Source organism: Lactuca serriola, chromosome 4 (genome assembly GCF_051521515.1).
Source record: "Lactuca serriola cultivar US96UC23 chromosome 4, Lser_US96UC23_V15, whole genome shotgun sequence".
Taxonomy (NCBI): domain Eukaryota; kingdom Viridiplantae; phylum Streptophyta; class Magnoliopsida; order Asterales; family Asteraceae; genus Lactuca; species Lactuca serriola.
In genome coordinates, this window is record NC_136411.1 from 84828550 (window position 1) to 84834824 (window position 6275).

A 6275-nucleotide genomic window follows, 5' to 3' on the forward strand; every position below is an offset into this window, starting at 1 on the left:
GAGTTCATCTTTGAACTCGTCAAGTTCACCAGACAGTGAGAAAAAAAATGATTTTTATTCAACTTTGAACAAATTACAATTGCATCAAATATAACAGGAAAAACACCCTAGGCTCTGATACTAATGATGGGTTTTGAGCATTACAACATTCATATGTGCACATGCAACCCTAATTGCTTTGAATCTAGGTTTTTCTCAAGTTATACATGAAAATTCATTTTCCAAAGCAAGAACCCTAGATCTACTATATAAAATCAATATATATATATATATATATATATATATATATTAGAGTTTAGAAGAATACATTTCTTGTTAGCTAGTAGTAACAAGCAATCCTCACTTCAATTCCTTGACCTTCGAAATCCTAGTTCCCCAAACGTTTCACCTTTAATGGAGTCACAAACACCACAAGCAAAGAATAAGAGAGAGATAGAGAGTATGAAATCGGCTAGGGTTCTCTTAGAAGGTAGGCAGGCCGATTTCTTGAGGCTAGGGGTCCCTTTTATAGTTAAGGTTGTTAGGGTTTTCAACTGGAAACCCTAATTCCTTTGTTTAGGCCCTAAGCAATCCATGGACCCCCCATATGATAGGCCTTGGAAGAAATATCTATGGGCTTCCCATAGATTTTCGTCCACTCCTTATCAATAGAGTCCAATAGCCCAAAACTACAACTATCACTGATTTACATAATCATTCCCCGTTTTTTTAATCAGTTCCTTTGATCACTAAATTAATTCCAAATTAATTTCTGATCAATATTAATTAAATAATATGATTTCTCAATTAATATATTATTATTATAATATATTAATAAACCATTAATTAACCTCTTGCTCCAAAACTCAACCTGTCCAGTTGTTATGTTGAAGGCAACCCAAAAGGACCATGCTACAATCAAATCAAGTACATACTAATTATAGTTATGGGCTTAGACACCTAATCCAACACACATGTTGTCCCTTTGTCTTGGAATAAACTAGGATATCATCGATGAACACAATCACTGATCGGTCCAACATAGGTCTACACACCTGGTTCATGAGATCCATGAACATTGTCGGTGCGTTGGCGAGCCCGAAAGGCATCACCACGAACCCGTAATGTTCATAGCGAGTTTGGAAAGCCGTCTTTGAGATATCCTCCTCCCAAACCCTCATCTGATGATAACCGGATCTCAAGTCGATCTTGGAAAACCAAGAAGTCCCCTGTAACTGATCAAAAAGGTCGTCAATACGCGACAATGAGTACCGGTTCTTCACTGTTGTCTCGTTCGACTCCTGGTAATCAATGCACATCCGGTGTGAACCATCATTTTTCTTAACAAAAAGGATCGACGTTCCCCATGGCAAGCTAATGGGCCAAATAAACTCTTTCGCCAACAGCTCCTGCAATTATGAGGATAACTCATGCATCTTTAGTGGTGCAAGGTGATATGGAGCCTTCGCAATCGGGGCGGCACCAGGGATCAGATCGATCCCGAACTCAACTTTCCTCTTAGGATGCATGTCAGGAAATTCCTTAGGGAAGACATCAGGAAACTCACTCACAATAGGGACATTGGAAACCGACTTCTTCTTTTCAACCCGCATATTGACCACATAAGCAAGGTACCCCATGCATCTATGCCGAAGACACTCCCTCGTCCTGACGGCAGAACAGAAGGTGGATCCAACCAAAGTACCCTCACCATAGATGGACAACACTCATCCACTAAGATCACGGATCGTCACTAACTGATTATCACAGTCAATCAGTGCCCCAAACCGACTCAGCTAATCCATATCGGCAATCACGCAAATATCTCCCATGACAATAGGGATGAGATCAATCGAAAATCCAACACCGAAAAAAAGTTTGGGCTACCTTAAAAAACATTTTTGCTACCCTTTTACTTTGACCCTAGCTCCGCCACTGGTTCTATAATAAGTAATTGTGAGATACCGTAGAGCTCCAACTAGTAATCAATATAAAGTAGGATCCGTGAATGACGAGTTGGGGTGATGAGACTGTTTGTAAATATATTAGCTAGTTCAAGGTGCATATGAACATACCAAGTATACAAACAAATGGACAAGACAACCGCATGCACAAAACGATAGTCAATATCAATATGTTTTGATCATCTTGTGGGATATATAATTATACTAAGGAATATAGAAACATGATTACTTACATAAGAGATTCGGCTTAACAGAAGACAAAGTGTGAAGCTCATGAATCAAATGAATAACGTAGATAATTCTTGTTGTAGTGTTGGTTATAGCCTATTAGTCATATTCACGAGTAGAACATGAAACAATATTTTGCTTTTTAGCACTCAAAGATATAAGATTTCTACCAAAAAAAAGATGGAGTAAACATATGTGGATTGTTGAGTTTCCATGCACCAAGCTCAGTCAGAGTTTGAGTGTTGATTAGAGATGTGGAACAAGGATATATAAAATGAAGCCCATGTGAGATAGTACATTTGACATATCGAAGAATCTGTTTGGTAGATTGGAAATGATCAGTGGCTAGAGCACGAAACAATTTACTAACTTGATTTACTTGTTAACTATCTATTTTTATTTATATGGAACGTAGACGTTCATAAGTTCAATATAAATAACAAAATTAAATTTTAATGTTTCTACATTTGTTGTTGGCCTTTTAAAGTCTATCATCCCAAAAACCAGAACTACAATTGTTTTTAGCATGGTTTTAAAAGGCACGTTATGAAGCTCGTCAAGGCGTGTCATGGTGTGAAGCATGTGATAGCCGTTACCAAAGCATCCAAAGTGATTTTGTTAAACGTGGCGTCCAAATAACGTGTCATGACATGTCTTATCGCATTATAACACGAGTTTTTGTTATGGCATGAGTTTTTTTCAAGGCATAGGTTTTTTTTGAACTTTATAATATAACACTTCTAAAAACTTGAAATATTTTATATAATTCTATAATTCTATAATTTATCTTTTTAATGTATATAAAGTTATTACGCTTTAAAAGACGTCATGGCTCGCTAAGGCTCAACATGACTTAGGGTTTTTAGTGGAGATTTGGATACCAACTTGGATCGTGAGAACACTTTCCGAACTGATATTTCTACCCTATGTCTGGGTTGCAAGAAATTCAGCTGAGGATGATCCAAGTGGACACTTACGATTTCGTAAGCCAATTTGCTAGAGAGATTCTGTGAGAGTTTGATGAAAACGAGAGCTAAAATTCGTAACCTCATTCTGAAGAGGAAGAATCGTTTACATATTAAATGAGATTAGGGTTTCATTAGGTTTGGGCCATCATTAGTTGCTTTGGAAGCAAGTCATGATAATCCGGATTAGGGTTACCAAAACTAACGAGTTTCGTTAGTTTTACCATAATCACCCTCAAGAAATTGAATTTTACACTATGTTCACATATGTAAAATTCGGTGAGAGTTTGATGAAAGCGGGACCCCAGCCAGGGGCTTTGCCCCTTGGACCCCGCTAGGGGCACTGCCCCTACACCCCGCCAAAGGGGCATTGCCCCTTTGGAAACCCCGGACCCCTGGCTAGTCGTCGAACCGGCTTCTAATTCGATCTTATACATGTGTGCACTCCACACAACGCCATACATATATTAGCGTACAAATTATGAAGCCCCTTAGCTCACATGTCAGTTCAAGTTACTTAAAATGACACAGTGACACTAAAATCACCAACAATTCCATGTTTCAAAATTCTTGATAAGGAGGTTCACAATCCATCGAAATATGAGTCGTCTACAAGTGTTAACAAGAACTGATTAACAAAGCGCGCCATTGATAGATGGTCATGGTTGAAGTTTGACGATTTTGAAACCTAAACCACTCATCTGATGTTCATTGTCGCCTCTGATTCAGATGATTCGCTTCAACCTCAAATCAAAGCGAGAAGTTTACCGGCAACCCTCCTTACCGTCGGTCCTCGATTCCTATTTCACTCTCGTTCGTGTGATGATACAACTGCCAAGATGGGCGTGGGGAAAATGAAGCCACGAAAAGGAAGCACAAGCAATTTATTTTTACAATGAAGGATAAGCTTATCCAATCAAATGCCCATTCTTTGGCTGTGATTTTAGACGTTGGGGTGGTATTATTAGGATTTTTGGAAAAGGTCAGCCTATGTTCTCTCACTATTATAATTTCTAGTTTTCTTTTTGTAAATCTAATTGTTTCTTACATGTGTTTCAACCGAGGTTTTCTAATTGTTTCTCACTATTATAATTTCTAGTTTTCTTTCTATAAATCTAACTGTTTTGCTTGATTCCACTATCTCGTTATCTCGTACACCTCTTATCTTATGCAGGTATGTTATTTTCTTTCCCCTTTTTCTAATTTAGTTAATTAAGTTTCGTTTACATATTTTTTTCCATTATCTTCCGGTCATAGTAATACTATTGGATAGTAGATACCAATGATCTTCTTCTTGATCTGTGATTGAGTATAAGTTTTCAAGAAATATGTGACCAATGTTTATCTTTAAGAGTTGTACTTGTATTTCACTTCACAAGATCTGATGTGTCTATACATGCTTGTATGTGTTTAATATGTCTTTGATGGACATAGCCAAAGAACAAATTATAAACATTAACATCAATATGTGGGTAGAATACTCAAAAACTCGTTCTATTAGAATATTTATGTGATCATTCGGTTAGAAATAACATCATTCTGTTAAAATATACAACCATTCATTCTATTAGAATCTTCTAGCAATATAATGTGGTATGCATTCTATGTTGGAATATTGGACTGTAATTTGTGAATTTAGTTTAAGGATTGGCATGTGTTGGTTGTAATTTAAAATGTTGATTATAGTTAATGTTGATATTCTTCATATTTGTTTGACAACCTAGTAAAACCAATAATGATTGAATAATCCAAGATTGATTCCAGAATATCAAATATTTCAAAAATTAAGAAGCGAATAATGATTCCATACATTTCAATAGTTGGACATTCAAGAAGTCAAGAACAAAGGCAATTTTATCCTCTCAATGAAATTGAGAGATATACAAAAGAAGATGATGGATTCTGCTAGTTTTACCACCTACAACTTCATGAAAAATCCAGATGAAGAAGCCCTAGAATTCGATTCTATTGTTGTCATTCTCACATAACAAGTTTTTATATCTCATTCTTAAAGAACGCAAAATTAAATATTGTTATTGGTTTTCAGATTTTTCAGTTTTTTGATGTAGACTACTTCATAAAATGTAATTATTTAATATGTTATTAGTATAAAAATATTTGTGTGTATTATATTATGCTTAGAATGGATATTTTGTGAAAAGAAAAAGTTGATTTCATATTTTGAAATATATTCTGTCAGAATGCACACCATAGTTACAAATATATTTTTTCAGATTTTCGAATTAAAAGAATGATTATCCTTCAAAATCAGATTTTTTTAAAAGTAAGAAAAAGTATCCATAAAATTCAGAATTTACCTTTTTTAAATCTAGTTAAATTCACTAAAATACTCTTTCAATGAATTTTATGTTATTATATGATACATGTTATTCCATTATAATACTATAGATCCTAGATCATGACCACTCTTGATTTTTCATATGTTGGTTTAGAATTACCCTTACGACGAAACAATAATTATCATCCACATTATAATCAAATTTGTAATTGTTTTTAGCTTAAAATAAATTAACTACTTTGAGTACGTGATAGACAAAATGTAAATGCAAAGATATAACAATTACAATTGCAGTTGTTTTAACTTTTAAGTTAAAAAAAATTTGAGAATGCGATGCAAAAATGAAAAATGTCTTATTCCTTGACAGTGATGTAAAAGAAACAAGATAAAATTGCATTTCCAGTTACTTTTAGCTCAAAATAAATAAAGAATTATGCGAACGTGTTGACATAATGTAAGTGTAAAAATATAACATTACATTTGCGGTTGTTTAAAGTTTAAATTTATTTTAAAAAAATCAGAAATTGATGCAAAAATGAAAAAGGTCCTACCGGGAGTCGAACCCAGGTCGCTGGATTCAAAGTCCAGAGTGCTAACCACTACACCATAGAACCGCTTGTGAACTAATATTGATAAAACGCTATAAATCTTGAACTATACAAAATAAACTTTTGGCATTGCTAACGGTAAAAAAAAATAAGTAACGAGAAATTATGTTATACACTTATCCGCCTGATAGAATAAATCATTTGACTAAAATGCAAAAATGTATGTGGTATGTAGAAAATTACCACTTTGGTCCAAAAAGGTTTGAACTATCACCAGTGATCCAAAACTTTC

The 6275-nt window shown here is 34.7% G+C and overlaps 1 non-coding gene across 1 annotated transcript; it reads right to left on the minus strand.

Annotated features, from left to right (window-relative positions):
• Positions 1-5977: 5977 nt before the first annotated feature.
• On the minus strand, positions 5978-6049 carry TRNAQ-UUG (transfer RNA glutamine (anticodon UUG)). The gene has a single exon. It is a non-coding gene; the product is annotated as a tRNA-Gln (tRNA).
• Positions 6050-6275: the final 226 nt, after the last annotated feature.